At 36.5% G+C, this 20,504-nt stretch overlaps 2 long non-coding RNA genes across 6 annotated transcripts; both read right to left on the bottom strand.

The window, feature by feature from the left end:
• Positions 1-2,109: 2,109 nt before the first annotated feature.
• On the bottom strand, positions 2,110-5,261 carry LOC104119279 (uncharacterized). Its single transcript, XR_691394.4, has 2 exons — positions 4,700-5,261; positions 2,110-2,411 (listed from the first exon to the last, which is right to left on the bottom strand). It is a non-coding gene; the product is annotated as an uncharacterized lncRNA (long non-coding RNA).
• A 1,224-nt stretch (positions 5,262-6,485) lies between these two features.
• LOC104119278 (uncharacterized) lies at positions 6,486-14,188 on the bottom strand. Of its 5 annotated transcripts, XR_004503165.2 has the most exons (5): positions 13,945-14,102; positions 13,720-13,852; positions 12,008-12,091; positions 7,241-7,342; positions 6,486-7,164 (listed from the first exon to the last, which is right to left on the bottom strand). It is a non-coding gene; the product is annotated as an uncharacterized lncRNA (long non-coding RNA). The 5 variants fall into 5 exon arrangements; XR_691388.4 differs by lacking the exon at positions 12,008-12,091 and having other exon boundaries at positions 14,054-14,188; XR_004503167.2 differs by lacking the exon at positions 12,008-12,091 and having other exon boundaries at positions 13,720-13,867; positions 14,054-14,138.
• Positions 14,189-20,504: the final 6,316 nt, after the last annotated feature.

Raw genomic sequence — 20,504 nt, forward strand, 5'->3', positions numbered from 1 at the left:
CCTACGGACCTCCAAATCAATATCCGGACATACCCCTAAGTCTAAAATCACCATACGGGGCTATCGGACTATCAAAATTTTATTCCGGAGTCATTTACACATAAGTCAGCATCTGGTCAACATTGTTTAATATAAGCTTTCAACCTTGGGACTAAGTGTCCCAATTCATTCGAAACATCCTTGGAACCAAACCTACCACCCCGACAATTCACATAATCTTAAATGAACATAGAGTAAGCAATAAATGAGGGAACTTGGCTACAATACTTAAAACGACCGGTCTGGTCGTTACAAATATTTCATGCATATCTTTTCTATATGCAAGGGTTGGAAGATTACTTTATATTTCATCCATATCTTCTCTATATGTAAGCTTTAATGATTTAAGGATGTTAGGCACATATATTCTCTATATGTTGAGTTGTTAAACGGGTACGGTACCTATGCATACCTTCTCTATATGCAATAGTTGATGTGTTATCTGATATCAATTGTGTATCTCATTTATATGATAAACTATTATAAGACTTGTGCACATCTCTTTATGTGCACTGATTGGTTGTACCTGTATTTTATGTTTAGGTTTCAATACTGTTGTTGGTTATGTGTATATGTTTTTTAGTTGTACACGTTATATAAAGTGAGTATTCTCGACCTGAGACCACATCACTACTTTACCGAGGTTAGTCAGGATACTTACTGAGTACATGGGGTCGGTTGTACTCATACTATACTTTTGCACCTTACGCACAAATCTTGGAGCTGAGTTGTTGTGGATGACGGAGGCTAGCATTGAATATGTACCTGTGTCCCGGATATAAGCTACCACTTGTTCTTGGTAGTTTAGCATTTGTACTTCTGTTTTTGTTTATTCAAACAGATGTTATATTTATTCTTCATATCAGCTTTATAAATCTAAATCTTAGTGGCTCATTACTTGTACTCCAATCCTTGGGGTATTTCTATGAATTTTCACCTTCTCATTTATTGCTATTGATGATCTTTCATCTGAGTTGTATTATTCATTGTTAGATCACCTAGCATGTTGAGGTTAGGTACCATCACGACTAGGTGAGATTTGTAGTCGTGATATAAAATGGGACAAGGAAATATGTAAAGGAAAACATGAAAGAGTAATATACAATGTCATATTAGAAGGCATTTAATAAAGCAAACATAATAGAACTTTAATCTTTTAAAAAAAAACTTTTTCTTTGTAGGTGAGAGCCCCTAGCGTCGATATTATAATATGTCACCATTTATACATATATGGAAGTCGAGCCCCTCTCGCGTGACTAGGTGTTGCCACCACCATGCCGTGTGGTTTTGACCATTTGCTAGCAATCATGAGTCTCAATCAAGGGTGCATATATATGCATAGTCATCCAGTCCACGCCATGGTCTGACCAATTACCTATTCTGACATGTGTCATTTTGGGTTTGGACTACTTTTTAAACCTTTACGACTCTCTAAAGATACTCCCAAAAAAATCTCTTTTTTGTTTTGCATTTCTTGGCCTTAAATCATAATAGATAGCACTTTTGGCCCTAAGGTCATAAATATTTAAGTTAGGCTTAATAGCCATATGCCATTTCATAAACATTTACATTAATGATTCAGAACCATAAAGTTACATTTAAATTCTAGGAAGGCCTAAACATCATGTTCATTTATATTTGAAAACTAGAAACATTTATAGCATTTTCCAAGTAAAAACGTAGCATATGAAACGATAACTCTAGTAGAAAACACATGGATATCATATAATTACTTGTCAGCTATAACTATATGCTAACAATTTAAATACTATTAAGAGGGTATTTGGATTTACTTTTATGCTTGTCAAACTAGCTTTTAAGCTATTTTAAACCTTTTTTAGTGTTTGAAAAAGTTAGAATGTGCTTAAAATAAGCCAAAATGCTTAAAACAAGCTAAAAGTCACAAGCTGGGTAACCCCAACTTATTGGCTTTTAGCGTAAAAGCTATCCATGTTTGACCAAGTGATTTACTGTCACGGCCCAAAATCTCAATCCACGGGATCGTGATGGTACCTAATATCACTTTCTCGGCAAGCTAATATATAATGATAAATACGAAAGAAAAGAATCTAACGGATAACAGCAAAATGATAATATAGAGTAAAAACATCTCAACAACATACATAACAAGCTAAATATCAACAGTAACGATTAACTACCCCAAGACGTGGAGTCACACGTACATGAGCTACTAGAGTTTGCTAAATACATTGTCTTGAAAGAAATACAATACTATCTGAAAAATAGAAACAGTACATTAGAAATGAAAAGATGACTCTAAGGCCTGCAAACGGCATGCAGCTCTACCTCGAATCATCTGTCAGGTGTTTGCTAAGCACCTCTCGAGACTCTACTGGTACCAATGTCTAAATCTGCAATACCGATCCAATAAACTCCGTAAGTACCGAGCCTAACCTCGACGAGGTAGTGACAAGGCTAAGACAAGACACATACATAAAACTTGTGCAGTTAAGTAGCTAGAAATAACGAGATGCCAATTAACATATCAAGTAAAATAATACGAAAATAACATGTAAGAGAGTTAACAAGTACATAGGTAAAGGGATATAAAGCGAGAAAATAAGCAAAGGTAGTACGAAATAAACCACCACTCATACCTCTACAACAATTCGGAACAAATCTTGCAAAGATGATTTCGGAGCAATAAGGCCAAATTCTCAGTCAGTATAGCAAAATAAAGAACACATTACCAACAAACGATACGGTATCACCTTTCGTGCTTTTACTCTTAACCTCACAACATAATGTAGTAGCTAGCACGGAAACACCCTTCATGCACAGTCACGCTTCGTCACAAGCACGAAAATACCCTTCACGCATTTTACTCTTCCTCACCAAACATCACATATAAAACAATACCAAGTAATGTAGGAAGCATAATCAACATCAAAGATAATATTTGAATATACCGCGCCATAAGAGAATTTACAAACACCATTGCACCAATAAATAAATCAACAATTCGATAGTCTTAACACCCAATATCTCAATAAGCTCAACATGGATAATAACATGGATAGAGAAATTAAACTGTTTCACAGTCTATCTAAAGCATGGAAGACATAATACATAAGGTAACATAGTACAAATAAAGATAACACTACCCGCATGCTTAATCTACGGCCAACGCATGTACACTCGTCACCTTGCATATACGCCCCCCGCCATAAGAGAATTTACCAACACCATTGCACCAACAAATAAATCAACTATTTGATAGTCTTAACACCCAATATCTCAATATGCTCAACATGGATAATAACATGGATAGAAAAATTAAACTGTTTCACAGTCTATCTAAAGCATGGAAGATATAATACATAAGGTAACATAGTACAAATAAAGCTAACACTACCCGCATGCTTAATCCACGACCAACGAATATACACTCGTCACCTTGCATATACGTCTCCCTCCCTCCCCCAAACATGTATATCACGTAGTAAATAGACTCAATTATACTCTAATTCCCTCAAATCAAGGTCAACCAAGACACCTCTTTCCGAAACAAGATCAACAATCCAACACGGCCTTCCCTTTGGAACAAGCCTCCAAACCATCCGAATCTAGTCAATTATTACTCAAATAAGTCAAAACAAGCTTTAGAAACTACCCTAGTATCAAAAAGGTTGTATCTTCAACATAAATAAAAATTCAACATGGGCTCACGTAGCCAAAATTCAAAATTAAGACCAAATAGCGATTACCCATTCACCCCGAGTCCGAATATGTGATTCGTTTCGAGACCCGACTCCGATTTGAGGTGTAAATCTCAATTTTACAAAATTTCTAATTCCTACTCAAAATCACTATTTCTACTTTATGAAATCTTAGATTTGATAGTGAAATAAAAACAAGTCAAAGTTGTTAACCTATGAAGTTGGGAAGAGTTTTTCCTCCAAAAATCGCCTCTATGGAGTCTAGGTTTCAAAAATAGTGTAAAATGAGCTAAGTCCCGAAATCTAAATCTTTTACCCAGCTGTAGGTATCGCAATTGCGAACTCTTGTTCTCAATTGCGATGTTCGCAAAAGCGAACCACTGATCGCAAATTTGAACAGTGTCTGAGCCCCTCAGATGTTACAACTCCCAACCATCTAATTTCATCAATTAAATCATTTCTCATTCTCTACAACAACCACCAATTAAGGTTAGAAACTTATGGATTCTTATCACAATCCCATAAGTTCTAACATTTTTTTACACATATAATCACAATAATCTATGCATGTAAGTTTAAAGGTGTAAAATAATCTAGAAAACCCCTAAAACAATTCCTCATTTGAGCTCTTGAGCTGATTCTTGAAAACTCTAGACGTTCCATGAGTAGAAGATGTCAATTTTTGTAAAAGAAATGTGATAAGTGGTGATTTACCACTTAATATAGTCCCTTTCTCTAGTTTTTGTATCTTTTAATTATAATATGAGGTTATTTATGGTGTGTATTTCTAGATTTTCAGGTAAAATAGTCGTGAAGAGAGTTGAGATCAAATGAAGTGGAATTAAGCAAAAATATTTGAAGAAGTGCAAAATTTATCCAGTGGTCTTGCATTTGTGGGATACTTATCGCATCTGCGCACTCGCATCTGCAAGTTGAAGATTGCATATGCGGAAAGGGCAACATCTATACAGGCATCATACCTGCGCAAGTTCCTCCGCATCTACGGAGTCGCCTCTGCGCTTGTTGACCGTATCTGCGTAAGCGCTTCTGCGTTTCAAAGTCCGCTTCTGCGGAATGCCAATTTCTCACAAGACTTCGCACGCGGCCAACATGCTTCAGTTCTGGGCAAATTTGCCATTTCATATTTTCTTGATCCCAAACCCACAAAAACTCGACCTAGCTCATCTTTGGCACATATTTGACATTCTTGACTGAAATACAAGCATTGAATCTAGGGTTCTTGCACTTACACTTGGGAATTGAAGATTTGAAGACTTTAGATGAGATTTTCTTATCCTTTTTACTCATTTCTTCAATTTTAAGTGTGTAGTATTTATTCCAATACTTGAAACTTGTTTATGAAAATATTCATTGTGAAAGTTTGGATTAAATCTCTTGTTATGCTCATGTAGTGAATGATTTTTATTAATTATGAATTGAGTTATTATTTCTTTAATTATTCTTGTTCTTTAATTTTTTTCAAAGGGATTAGCTAACCCTAGGACTCGCCCATTAACTTCGAAGTAATTCTTGGAAAAGGCAAACTCGGGAGTGGGAAAGATTAATTAACAAGAACTTGAGGCGTTAACCCTCATTTTATAGATTTTACGTAGGGATAGGATTGAACTACTTGTAGCCACATTCCGATGTACTTATCCTCTTAATTGTTTTAGGGATAATTCATTTAGGATGTCTTGTTTAAACTCGCTTATATTTGTAAAATCGTAAAATATATTGGATCGTTACTTGAGTGTACTTCCTCTTATATCCAAAGTTGTAGCTATTGATCATTTTACTTTCTTTCAAGGCTAGATTACATATTCGCATTAGTTATAATATTTTCTTAAAACCCCTATCAATGTTTGGCTTAGCATAATAAGCGATAATTTTCTTACTTGCCTAATCGCCTACATATTGTTCCCTGTGAGATTCGACCCCGACTCATAGTTGAATAAATTATATTGCATGCGACCGTACACACTTACTCTTTGAGGAGTGGATTTGGACGTCATCATCTTACCATTGTAAGACATCAAAAAGCTTTGGAGTTTTACCTCTCCGTAAATTTCTCTTATTTCACTTTGTTTTCTGTAATTTTATAACATTGTATATGTTGTTACGTTTGTCTCTAAGTTCAGATCACATGCTATTGCTTGATACTAGCATACATATTTTATTCTTAAGTATATTTATGCTCTGTTAAACTTCATTTGATTTTTCAAAATCCACATTCTCAAAACTCTATCCCTAAAAGTATCATTTAATCTCTTTAGGTAGCTTCAGCATTGTATTTCTGTACTCGTCTTTTGTTCCTCAATCTGATTTCTACTGACTATTCTGGCTTGTCAACCAGGAGATGGATCTTGACGACACAAAATCAAAACTTCTACCTTTAAGGAAATTGTATGGTCTTTTACCTGCAATGAGTTTTGCAAGTGGAATGCTGTATTTGGAAAACTTTTTGAAAAATGGACAAATTTTAAAAAGTGGCCTTACAAAAGCCATATGGTGCAATTTTTGTGAGAATATCAAGGAAACACTTACTTTTTTCAAAGGGAGAAAAGAAAACAAGGACAGGTGTAGGGGTTCAAAGAATTTGTACACCATTGGTACAATATAATCATTTATTTATAACAGGTTATTATTTTATCTTTGAGGTTATCATATCAAGCTTGATACGAAGAGTTGCTTGTTATTATATCAACTTAACATAAGCAGATGTCTCACAGATTTTCACACTCATCAACATCGAATGCCTTACTCCAATAACTTCGCAAGCAGAATCGTAAGCCAACCTAATAGGGACACTAGTAACTTCTTGCCATATTACATGTAAACTTCCCAAATTCCTAATTCTAAGCAGATGCTTTACACTCATCAAGATTGATGCGCTAGTCCAATAACCGCACAATGTTACATAATTGCTAAGCCAAACTAACAGGGACATCACTAACTTTTTGCCATAATACATGTAAACTTTTTAAAACCATCGAACATCTAACTACAATTATTCAAGTCCTGGGAAGAAATAAACATTCTCCACTGCAGACTGCTGTGTATTTACGTCTACTGTTTTCCATCAGAGTACAAGCCAAAGATGGTGTATACATTCAGGCATGTTCGACATGCTAGCTCACCTTCCTTGAACGGGCTTGTAAAGCATGACCGTAACATATTTTGAGCGAAAACGATGTGTTACACCAAGTGCTACAACTGACCTCGTGGCTTCTCTGTTCTCAATATAGAGATGGTTTAGCACCACGTTCTGTGGCAACGGGAGGGATGTGGATTGATCTCTTGTTGTTGGGTGGTTTAGCAAGGTGTGATGCAGATGTGGCGGTACCGCCGGTGGTTCCCTCCCTACATCTTCATGCCCAGGATACACATTGTTGTAACTTGCATCAGGTGATCTTGCAACTTCAAAGCCCATGACAGTGGCTTCATCCTGTGTTCATAACTTAGATTTAGGCTTAGTCTAAAAAAATTGGCACTACCATAAGTTACAAGAATCTAAAACTTACTTGATCTTCACCATATGGATGAGGGTGATTCATGTTCATGGTGCTTCTAGGACTAGCTAATAAGATGTTTTGAGCCGACAAAACTTTCCTTAGTAAGTCAACCTGAATATGTAACATGTTCTACTGTCATCAAGGGAATCAAGCATACTTTGAACTCTTAAATCATGAGCTATTTAGGTATCTTTTCTCAATTATCAATGCAGGAGTAACACTTAAAAAGCTTGGAAAAATCCAAGTTCTAATAAGATAAGCTTAACAAATGGTAAACGACATCCGCCAAATAGATCAAACACCGAGATATTCAAAATACAAATATCCTAAACAGAAACTGATAAGAAATACAAAATTTAAGTGTGTAATATAGTAGGAAAATAATGTAAGATATATATGGCACGTGAGATGGAAGACAATGGCCAAATTCAGTAATCTTTCAATTAAAGAGGTCAAACGTTCACCACTGTCTATACACATATCCAAGTATCCCCGTCACCTTAACGTATGTACCAAAATGGCAAGCATGCACATGAGAGAGGGAGGAAGGGAGGGAGGGAGAGAGAGAGAGAGAGAGAGAGAGAGAGAGAGAGAGAGAGGGAGAGGGAGAGGGAGAGGCAAGCATGCACACGAGAGAGAAAGAGGGAGGGAGGGAGAGAGAGAGAGAGAGGGAGAGGGAGAGAGAGGGAGGGAGGGAGGGAAGGGAGAGAGAGAGAGAGAGAGAGAGAGAGAGAGGAATAAAATTTAAGATGTTCAATGGAAGAAAAAGGCAAACTATTAACCCCCTCAAATTTGCCTTTTGAGTTCCTTTCATCTGACACTTATCCATTAGTTCCTTCAAGGACTCAGTCCGTCCGTCTTCAATCTGTAGATGTTTCCTTTCAAATGCTATATCCTTCAGCCCAATCTAAATTCCACTATTCCAGAAGATGAACCTAAAGTTAGCCAAAAATCAGAGCCCGGGGAACTACTAGCTTCTAACTTTGCGATCTTAAAGAAATGAGAAATCTTCAAAGATGGGGGTTGGCCAAAAATTAAGGGTATTGACCTAGAGACAAACTAAACGTCACCTCCTCGAAACATATTGTTCTTAACCGAAGGTTCTGCTTTAATGATCAAGGATCAAATAGTAAATCCAAAGGCTCTAAAATCAAGCCAAACTCTCTCCAATTCCTTGGGAGCCAGCTAGCAATTCTCTGATAAAAAAACAAAAAGAAAGAAACCGAAAAGAACAAGAAAGAGAAAAGCAAACAAAATAGGATAGAATTGTTTATTTCTATTAATAAATAAGCAACCTCAATAAATTCATTTTGTGCACGACCTCAGCTACAACTAGTTCCTGTTAAGCACTTCAATGAATGTAAAGATCTTTAAACTTATTTTCTTGAAATATTGGGAAGTGTATGTGCTTCAATTTTTATTTTCTAGGATGAGAAAAAGGAAAACGAATTCATGTGAAAACCGCAAGCATTAACTTCAAATATGATGCCCTCATAAGAGGTCCTCCCTCTTTCCCAGCTCTCAAAAGAAAATTAAAACAAAAGAAAAGAGGATGAGTCTACTTCTACCTATTCGCTAATAATTCTATATTCTTCTCTCAGCACCACCAAAGAAGGAGAGACCCACCTTACTGCAATGCCTTAAGTGCTACATCTAACCTCTATTCTTCAGTTTGGATAAGTGAATTTACATAAGAATTAAGAAAATAAACCATCTCTAGCTTCTTTAACATACCCCCCAATCATTTATCAGCACTAAACTCGTCGTTTTTGTTTTGTTAACAAGAAATCCATGAAGGCTAGTGGCACATGGTTCGGTACTCGATGGATAATAGGCACGTCCCTCTACCCTTCTCCACTTAAATATTAGGCCTTTGTATGCGGCAACGTAGGAACTTGTGATGTGCGCCTAACCCATATACCGCAAGCTGCGCTCTCACCACTAGACTAAAGCCCCAGGGACAGCACTAATCTAATCTGTATAAGACTGCCATTAACAGATCATTAAGACATCCTCTCTTCCTCAAAGAATAAAAAAGGAAAAGAGAACGAAAAACAGAAATACAAAGAAGGATGCTCAGAATAGTAGACCTGAACAATGAATTGAACAGAACTTTGTTACAAACCCTAGCAACTAAAGTTTGCTACATTACCCAACCGTACCTGAGCTGACTTTTTATTTTTTCTGGATCTTTAGGGGACTACTAAGGGTTCAAACATCATGACACTCGATTATTCAGTCTAGCCGAATTTTAAATCAAGAACTAAATTCAATTAAAGTTATGAATCAATAGTTGAATTAATTCCGAAAACTAAATTTTATGACTAAAGCCTCAAAAAATATAAGATAATAAGTCAAGAAAAATATAAATTATGGTTATATTAAGAGAATGTAAGAAATGAATTTGAATAGCAAAAAGATAATGGAACATGAGAATTTCTTCTGAATGACGCGAATATTTTGGATGACATGGATTATTTCTTAGTCACACTTAACACTATCTTATATAGACTTAATCGAAATATGCAGATACTTATTACATCACATAAATTGGAGCAAATTTTTTATTCCATGTTATATAAAGATTAGCCAATGCTACTAGCTTGTGCTCAATTAAGATGTATCATTGACCCTATAGGTCACAGGTTCGAGCAGCCATTGATGCTTGCGTTAAGGTAGGCTGCCTACATTACACTCCTTGGAGTGCGGCCCTTCCCGGACTCTGCGTGAACGCGGGATGCTTTGTGCACGGGGCTACCCTTTATTGACCCTACCTGCCCAATTTTTTGGTACTCCAATTTATACTAGATAAATAAGATGAGACCTCACAACATGTTTGTTCGCAATCTAGCAGTAAAATAGATGAGTTCCACCCATCTGACCTTGTTATTTCTCTCGGCGATGGCACCATCTTTTGTCATTAGATGGTGACATCTGCTGCTAGAATTAAGCTAGCAGATCCAGGGAAGCCAGACCCGAGGTTGGCTCTGTTTACAGGACCAAGCCAAGCCTGACTGAGCTCCCAGTGAGAAAAGTACCATCACCACCTATACATTAACAGGCTTGCTAACAATAATGTTTACAAAAATCACAACTGCACCATTTCTATTCCTCTCACCACTAAACAAAGGCCTCAACCATGTCAAGATCTGAACAAAATATGATCGTGGAGGAGCAGTCCTACAACAGGAAATAGTGCTAAGGAAACTAGAGTTGCAAAAGGAATGCTATGAATAGTAATATTACACTCAACTGATACATTTCCCGTTAATCTTCCTCCTTAATCCATTTTCATTTTCATTTTCAATATATCAAATTTCGAGACCAATCTTCAAGTAAAACTTGATTGATGTGAAATGCAAAAGGTTGCTATGGTCAAAGCTGCAATAAGCAAGTTAATTTGATTTTGATGAATGGGCAATGTACGGGTGCTAATTGTACCGTAGCAAATAAATACAATATTTTCCTTACTATACTCAAAAGATGCAGGATGATAGAATTAAAAACATGAACTAACCCATCTTGACTTCATGGTGGATTGCTACGCCACAGAAAAGTATCATGGCCTCTAAATAGACATACTAAGACTCAGGCACAAAGTTCAACAGTTTTAAGTACATACAAGGGTTTATAGAATAACCTATTGGAATACAATAACAAGAAGTATATTTACATAGCATTGCATGTATGCAAGTATATAAGCTAAATGTTCTCAACCCAAACCCTACTACTTCTTATTTTAACTCTAGCTTTTGCACCTCTCCCCCATAGTCCCATTTGTGTACTCAAGAAATGCCTAAAAACATGCAGCAAAATATACTTCAAAATATTCTCACATCAATCAGAAAGCTTCGCAACAATTGGACCATGTCCTAGTGAAACCAATGCATTCATATTTCATGATTCAATTACCTCGCCTAACTGAAATTGGTAAAGTATTAACAATTTCACTCCCTTCACCCTATTTCTTTTTATGTCCATCTCTAGAATTGGAAGAATTAAAGAAAACACCTACAAACACACTAGGTAAAACCATTACCAATTGTTTCATGAACTACTGTTCGGTACGTTAAGTTTATATTTTCCCTCCTTATATTAGCATTCTTAACTTGATAGATATTTTTTTATGCTTATTCCAAATTCAGAGGTTCAAAGATTATAAATATGAGCGGCGCCAATTTGAAAGTGGACTACATCTGGGGAAAGTAAAAAAATAAGAGAAGGAAAAGAAGGTACACAGGGAGCAGCAAAAAAGAAATGACTACAAGGACAAGGCAACTGTGAGAAATAATCTACTTTTTACTGTAGTCCTAAATCTAGATAAGTGCATGCAAGAATTTTGTCATTAATTTTAAACTGTATAAAATAAGTTTCTGCGAAAACAATAGGTTCATCTGCTTGAAAATGCAAGCCCCAAAGCACAGATGTGGGTGCCTGGATGCACAAACAAGCATGAATAGATACAACCAGGTGCTTTTTTCCAATTCAGAAATCAGATCCTGATCTACATGATCATGCATGCTAAATTAAATGATCAATGATTACGTCCAACTGGTGGGAGAATAATCCTTTTCTGTTACCATGAAATGTTCAATATAGTTGACACTAACAAAATAAGGTTTGGTTGTTATATGGACAAGATACTGGAGCTTTTATGTTGAGAAAGTATTTTGAACGCTCATTTTCCTTTTTCATGGCAAGACATAAATGTACTAGACATATACCTGAGCTACAGCTCAAAGGAGAAAACAGCAAATCGCAGTTTAATGAATTCACCTTACATGGAAGTGGATGGTTCAGCAAAAGGGTTGCTCATGAAACAACTTGAATCTTGATCTCCCATGAAAAACTGGAACTCCCCTTGAAATGCAAAATTTGCAGGCTATCACCCATATTTATATTCAAGTAGCTACTGATGCACCTTATTCATGCAAAGCAATATGCGTACACGCCTCAAAGGCCACACTGCTCATTAGACACATCTTACTAATAATGACAAGTGGTTTTAGGGAGATCCTGAAGCATGGAAACCACGTCCATTTCCTGACAATGCTAGTAACTACTATTGTTACAGTAGTTCTGTTCTCCTCCACTTTAGGCGTTACAATAAATTTATCTACCATACAGAACACCAGGTGGCCCCAAGATTCCATTACAGACATCTTAGCCCAACTGCTATTTAAGACACATGTTATCATTCCAAAAGTGTTTCAAACAGATGGTAGACTAAAACCAAGCTCACCAGAATAGTCATAACAGCTTGATAGCAGCTTCACACCAGCTTTAATAAGTCCAGAAAGATTACGTCGACAAAGAGCTTTATTTGAATTAGAATCTGATCAACCCCAACCTCTGATAAAAATGATCTAAAATTAAATGCATATTTAAAGCCTCAACAAGAGAATTAACTTCGCCTATGTGAGTCTTGCATATTCTGCCCAAATCCCCGATAAAGGAAGAGGTTTGCTGTAAGTTGACGGGGTGAAAGTCCTTTGTACGGTAAAAAGGGGGATTCACGTTACACATAGTCTATGCGTCGGACTTTCCACCATATTTTTTTCCAAGATCTATCAGTCTACCTAAACGATAGAGGCAACAACAATGCTTCTTTCAGAAATAAAATATTTCTTTGCTATCTATCTTTGGCTCTTACGTAACAGATCCTACTCCCTAAGAAGAGTCATTAAAAAGAGCGTCCGTTTAAAGGTAATCATGCTGATTTCCCACCTTTAGCTACTTCCAAGACTCACACTAGAACACGAGTCCAAGCTTTAGTCAATAGGCGTCCTACTTCTTTCTTCCAACCTCGTCACTTCAATTTAAGGGCAACCCACCTAAGTACCTACGGTATAAGAGATCTGGGGACACTAACCAAGATTCTCCTGGATACAGAATCGCTGGTGCTTGATTTAGTGGCATTAATATGGTGATTCTACCTATCACTATAAAAACTTTAACAAATACTGCGAACATTAAATGGACGTGCTCATGGAGGGAAATGTGCCCTATATAAACCAGAACGAACAGAAATACAGAGGATTCATATAGCAAACCCCAACTAATGAAGGATTAAATTGTAGGCAATTGATTGATTGAACCACGGGTTCTCTAAGGAACCAGGATATCAAGCAAATTTCTCAGAACTAAAAGCTCATAACTTACAGAAATTGAAAATGGGTCTCACAAAAGGAAAGCTTACAATATTCAATAATCGAAATAAACAATGGAGAAGTTCTTGCAAACTAAACATGCCGCTTATAGATTATGCAATACATGCATCCATATTAGTATGTAATTCAAGATTCTCCGGGCATTTATGGTTTACTCCATAGAACTGAGTATTAATAAAGAGTCTAAGTTTTATGCATTGACAAAAATATGTATACAATCAGAGCACATAAAAGTGATCCCAGGTAACTCTTTTAATAGCAATATTAATTGGTAACCTAAAATAAACAGTAACCTGCTATAACAGGTTAAACACATACCTAATTTAGCCGTCCTTTTGCACTTTTCAGTGATCAGTTTACAACTTTCTCTGAAAGCCCTCGTCTTGGAAAAAATAATGCCAAGGAATAACAATCAAATGGTAAATGAATCTCGGCAGAGCCACAAAACAATCTGCAAGAAAAATTACTGTCAAGACAACAAATTAAAATTAAACCCAATCAAGAATTTTGTAAAACCATAGCAAGAAAGGAACAATTTTTAACCTGAGTTCGGATAAAAGGAAAGAGGAGAAAAAAAGAGTCTGAAACGCACGGAGAGAGAAAAGAAACGATTATCGTATTAAGGAAATGAAGAGGAATGACAATTTCTTACTTAGAAAATTCCGCCACAGAATCTAAAGAATCAAATTTTTAAAATTTCCAAATGAATTGTGTTCAAGGAAAGAATGTTATGAATCCCCCACAGTGATTTTCTCCGATAAATTAATAGTAGCATGTTTGGTCAAATGTTTTTGGTCTTTTTTTAGTTTGCTTTTTTCCAAAGTTAAGTTTGTTTGGTCTAAGCTTTTAAAAAGAAAAAAAATATTTCTCAGTTGAATCAGAAGCTCAAAATATAGTTTCTCCCTAACAATATATTTTTTAAAAAATACTTTTGAGAAAATACACTTAGGCCTCATTTATTTTTTTTTTAAGATTAAGATGTATGAATCTAAATACACATTTGAATATCAAGATGTGCATTAAAATTAAGAGATCTGAATCTAACTTTACAAAAAAAAAAAAATAGGAGTCTGAATATTAAGATATGTATTAAGATCTGAATACTAAATGATTGAGACTGTTTGTTTTTTAACATTTGAATGTATAAAATTTGTCTTTATTTGAAAATTAATAAACATAAAATTCAAAGAAAATACTAATTAATCTAATATTCTATCAATATATATATATATATATATATATATATATATATATATATATATATATATATTTATTTATTTATTTATTTTAAAATATGATAGTTAGTGGCGGTGATAGCTAACAGTGGTGCTTGTGAATGTTGACTAAAGACAATGGTGGTGGTAATGTTGGTTGATGGTGATGGTTCTGAGTAGTAGCTAGTGGTAATTGGCAGTGATGGCAATTATAGTTGAGAATGTTGGTGGTACGTGGTAATAATTAATAATGGTGTGTGGTGGTGGTGGTTGTGGTTGTGATTGAGGAAGGTGGTGGTAGTTTATAATTGTAGGCAGATGATTGTTGATAGTGATGGAGTGGTTAGTTGTGGTAGTTGAGGTAGATGAGTTTGTGGTTGTGGTTGAGAATGATGGTGGTAGGGGTAGTAGGGATTCTGGGTAGTGGTTGTCGATAATGGTGTCGGCTATGATTGAGGAGGTAGTGGTGGTGGTGGTTGAGTATGGCGGTGGTGGGTGACATGGTAATAGTTGATAATGATAGGCGGTGGTGGCAATTAAGTGTTGATGATAGCATCTTAATGAAATTAAGTATTTGTTATAGATCTTAATCATACAGACCCATTAATTGGTTATGAAGAAAAAAAAACAAACAAACTTAATGATTAAGATTTAGACTTTAAAAACAAACGCACGTAATGTTTGAGATCTGAATAATTAAGATTCAAACCTCCATTAAGTGCAAACAAATGAGGCCTTAGAAGCTCTTTTAAAAGCTTGGCCAAACACTAATTGTTGCTCAAAGTATTTTTCAAATTGATTTGCTAAACACAAATTACATCTCACCAATAATACTTTTTTAAAAAATACTTTTGACTAAAGCAATTTTAAAGATAAGCTAATTTTAGAAGTTCGGTCAAGCATACTATAAAGGAAATTTAATACGACGGTTTTTTATTTTTGCTAACTGTTACGTCCTCACTCACGCTCTAAGTTGTGCATAGGGATAGTCGAAAAATCTTAAAATTGGAAGGTTGTATATATGTTTAGAAGAAGTTAGAAGTAGTTGGGAATAAATGGGAATTGTTTAAGATATGAAAATAACTTTAGCTGCACGTGACCTAAGTTCAAACAATCATAGATCCTAATGTATAATGAATCGAGTTAGGAGCTATATATCAAATGAATGATTTTTTAGTCTAGTTTTCAGAACATCAAACCGTTCATCATTTGGAGATACACAATTTATCAAATAACATCTTCGGGGAATGCAGCGCAGATTTGCGCTCAAGCGCAGAAATATAGCATGCGAGCCAAAATACAAGCAGCCCTAGCCTTGATATAAAAGTGGAACAGGGAGAGAGAAATCAGTCCTATTTTTCGAAGACAAAACCTTTTCTCTCAACCCCAAGTCATCCAAGGTTTCTCCTGACACCAAAGGTGAATTTTGAACATGATTAAATTAAATTACTACTTCCAAACATGGTGTAAAGCCCCAGTATATTTTTAATTAAGCTTAATATAAGCTTAGGAGAATAATTAATGAGATTTTAAAGTATGTGTGGGCCCACACGAGAGTAACAAGATCATTACAATACTTGGGCATGAAGGTAAGAAGGATTGAAGGTCCCAATTTGAATGGTTCAAAAAAAAAGGAAGGAAGTGATCCCAACGGACCTGCATAATCTTCATGCGTAGCCTATGTAGGTTGCGTAGGCAAAACAGCATGTTAGAAAAAGGGAAAGTGTCACGACCCAAACTAACCCCTGTCGTGATGCCAGCCTACCGTGGAACTAGACAAGCCGACTCATTTCCAAAACAAACCGATATTCTCATTTCAAAGCTAATTTCAATGTTATTTAACATAAAAACCTCTGTAAAGAAGTTCCCAATCAAAAAATAAAAGTGCGAAAGAAAAAGCCCGACATCGGGGTGTCACTAGTCATGAGCATCTACTATAATCTGTCTAACAATATCAAGGCTAACTCAGCCTGGGAGAATAGCTAAATACTACTAGATGAAGATAAGAGGGAGAAGAGCAGGGGCTGCGATCGCCAAACAGCTACCTTGCTATCTCCAAGAAAATCTGCAACCAGAACACTCAATAACCGCTACCGTGTCTAGCCACACCTGGATCTGCACACAAGGTGCAGGGAATAACGTGAGTACGCTAACTCAGTAAGTAACAACAATAAATAAAGACTGAGCAGTAGTGACGAGCAATAAAGCATATAACGTTCATATCAGGAAATCTCAGTAAAATACCACATGCTCTTAAAAATTAGGATTTGAATCAAACATCTAGTTTAAACCCAGTTCCAATAAAAATCATTTTTTTTATTTTCCAATAGTTTTTCAAACAAAGGCTCAATGCAAAGGTGAGCAAAAATGATAAAATCATAAACAGCCACTCGGGCAGACCTCGCAGTCACTCGTGCCACTCGGGCATACCTCACAATCACTCTTGCCACTCGGGCATACCTCACAATCACTCCTGCCACTCGGGCATACCTCACAATCACTCTTCCCTCCCAGTCACTCAGCACTCGGCACTCGCACTCAGTAGGTACCTGCACTCACTGGGGGTGTGTACAGACTCCGGAGGGGCTCCTTCAGCCCAAGCGCTATAATCTGCACGGACAACTCACGTGCGATAATAATAAAGTATATTGCAGGCGGGCAACCCCGATCCACACCCATCCTCACCAATCAGGCCCTCGACCTCACTCAGGTATGCTACAGGCGGGCAGCCCCGATCCACACTCATCCTCACTAATCAGGCCCTCGGCCTCACTCAGGTATGCTGCAGGCGGGCAGCCCCGATCCACACTCATCCTCACAAATCAGGCCCTCGGCCTCACTCATAAGTATCTCAAGCCACTCGGGCATTTCAGTAAAACAGGCCATTCGGCCCAAAAAATTTATATGCATCAAAATAGAGTCATAAACTGAGTTATGCGGTAAACAAGCATAACCATAACTGAGTATAGATTTTCAATCGAAAATAATAAGAGGATGGTAAGAAACAGCCCCTAAGGGTCCAAACAGCATTGGCGCAAAGCCCAAACATGGCATTCAGCCCAATTTACAGAAATTCTTTCTAAAACATATAAGTATCATATAGTTTCAACAAGGTATGCAACTTTACAGTTGCTACGGGATGGACCAAGTCACGAATCCTAACAGTGCATGCCCACACGCCCGTCACCTAGCATGTGCGTCACTAAAAATAGTAGAATGATACAAAATCCGGGGTTTCATACCCTCAGGACTATATTTACAATCGTTACTTACCTCAATCCGAGCAATTCTTTATTCCAATAAGACTTTTTCTCGCGATTCGGCCTCCAAACGCCTCGAATCTTAGTCAAAATAATTCGATACAATCAACACGAGCTATAGGAATCAATTCCATATGAAAATGCTAAATTTCTAAAATAAATTCGAAATTAACTCAAAAATCAACAGTGAGGCCCACGTCTCGGAACCCAACAAAAGTTACAAAATATGAACGCCCATTCAACCACGAGTCCAACCATACAAAATTTTCTAAATTCCGACTCCGATTCGGCCTTCAAACCCTCAAATCAATTTTTGAAACATTTCTATTCTAATCCCCCAAATCATGAAATAAGTGCTGAAAATAATGTTAGATTCATGAATAACGGACCAAATCAAGTTAAGATCACTTACCCCAGTCCAATTTGTGAAGTTCGCCTCTGAAAATCGCCCAAACCGAGCTCCCCAACTATTTTTATGTCAATAATGGCCAAAAGACCCGTTTATAGAGCCTCTAATGTTTTCGAGCGTCACAGGTTGCGTGGGGCGCTGCCTGTGGCGCTATTTCCAGTACCCTTAAATATCCCAGTGCCAGGGCTAGCGCCCCACGCTACCCTGGGTGCTCGCGGCGATGGAAAATCTTTTCCGATACGGAAATGGGCATAACTCTCTCATACGATGTCCGAATTCGACGATTCTTTTTGGTATGGCTCAGAAATTTCAATACGGATCTAATTCTTCAATCAAATATTAATTTGGAACTCATTTGCTTAATTTGATACCACTTATTCTCGAAGAAACGACGTCGGAACATTCTATATTCGATGCCGAAACCTAGCAAATCAAGTCCAATTGACCTCAAATTTTGCACATAAGTCATAAATGACATAATGGAGGTATTTCAATTTTTTGAATCGGATTCCGGCCCCGATATCAAAAAGTCAACTCCCCGGTCAAACTTCCAACTTAAATTTCTATTTTAGAGACTAAGTGTCTCATTCAACTCTGAAACCACTCCTCACCCGAACCAACTAACCCGGTATATCATAATATAGCTTAAGAGGATAAAGGAAATAGAAATGGGGGAAACGGGACTATAACTTTCGAAACGATCGGCCGGGTCGTTACAGAAAGGCTTAAGATGTGTGGGCTATACAAGCATGCATAGTCAACCTACAAGCATGCGTAGTCAACCTGGTGAAGTTGGGAACGTATTGAGGTATGTTGAAACCTGATACTTTATGGAGTCTTCCTCCAATATCATCATGTCGTAAAATAGTTTGGGACTTGATTCTAGTTGTGATCCTAGCTTGTGGGGATGAGCATGCTGAGATTGCACCATTCCTTGCATTTTAATTATTTAAGTGCTATTGACATGACTTTTGATTGAAAATATTAAGTGTAAAATTATTGAGATATTTTTATATATTAGAGTAACACTTGTTAAACTAAAAGATAAATTTTTATTTTGCTAATTACTTTTAACATGAAAATGAGAAAGGCTTTTATTTGATTTTTGTTCAAATGGTTAGAGCGGTTATGAATACCGTAATTTTATCTAAACGATATTTCTTTGAGGCTTTAAGATATGAATCTATTTTAGAAAAGGCAAATATTTTAGGAGCTACTAGTAGAGACCACCGAAATTGGTTCGAATCTTGAATTCGTTACCATGAAATTACACATACCGATGTAGGGATACATTCCAAGGTTAAGATGAGGTTTGTGAGATAAAGTCCCCTAATTTGTGAGGAAATGATCATTACTAAATGTAATGAGGTTAAGTAGACTTGTATGGTACTACGGAAAGTCACCCGGACAAGTAATGTCAAATACTTATGGTTAGGTTGATCACCTAATATTGTTTCTATTATGTCGGTGTTGGTATCATACTCCCGTTAAAGGTAAAACCTCATATAATTTTGGTTGAACTTAAATGCTAAAGGAAATGACTTAAAAATATGTTTCACAGAATTGTTTTATTTCCTTCTTTAACTTATGAATTGGTATAAATGTTTCCTTATTATATCAATGTTTTGCAGATCTCTTGATCTTCTTTTCTTATCTTGTCTCACTTCTTGGAAAAATAGTTCATGATTCATACTAGGCATGTGGAGCTTAGGCCCTTTAGACAAATTTTCGTTTCTGTTTTCAGGTACCGGTCCTAAATAGTGTGAGCCCCATGGATAGAACAGCTCCACATCTCTAGTTGATACTTTTGGTGAGTCTCCACTCTTACTATTGTAGTACTATTTGCTTTATCTTTTTGGGTCAATGGGGCCTGTCTCGTCAACTATTTTCATTCCGTGTCAAGTTATGGTAACTCATATGGCACATATAAACGAACAATTACCTTTATGTCTTTTTTTTTAATGAGAAAAATTATTTTAATGGTTAAATTTAATTTATGGATTTTATTGTTTAAAATATTTATGTTTTGAAAGACTTCGGCATGCACATAAGACAAGGTTTATACATGGGTTTGGTTTGCTCGGGTCGAGTACTATGTCGAGTGCCGGTCACATGGATTTTGGATCTTGATAAACTTGGCATCAGAGCCAAGTTCTAAGTCGAGTCTTAGGATGTCTATAGAATCGTGTCTAATAGAGTTTTCTTTATGAGTGTGTTGTG

This window comes from Nicotiana tomentosiformis, chromosome 2, assembly GCF_000390325.3.
Source record: "Nicotiana tomentosiformis chromosome 2, ASM39032v3, whole genome shotgun sequence".
Lineage (NCBI taxonomy): Eukaryota > Viridiplantae > Streptophyta > Magnoliopsida > Solanales > Solanaceae > Nicotiana > Nicotiana tomentosiformis.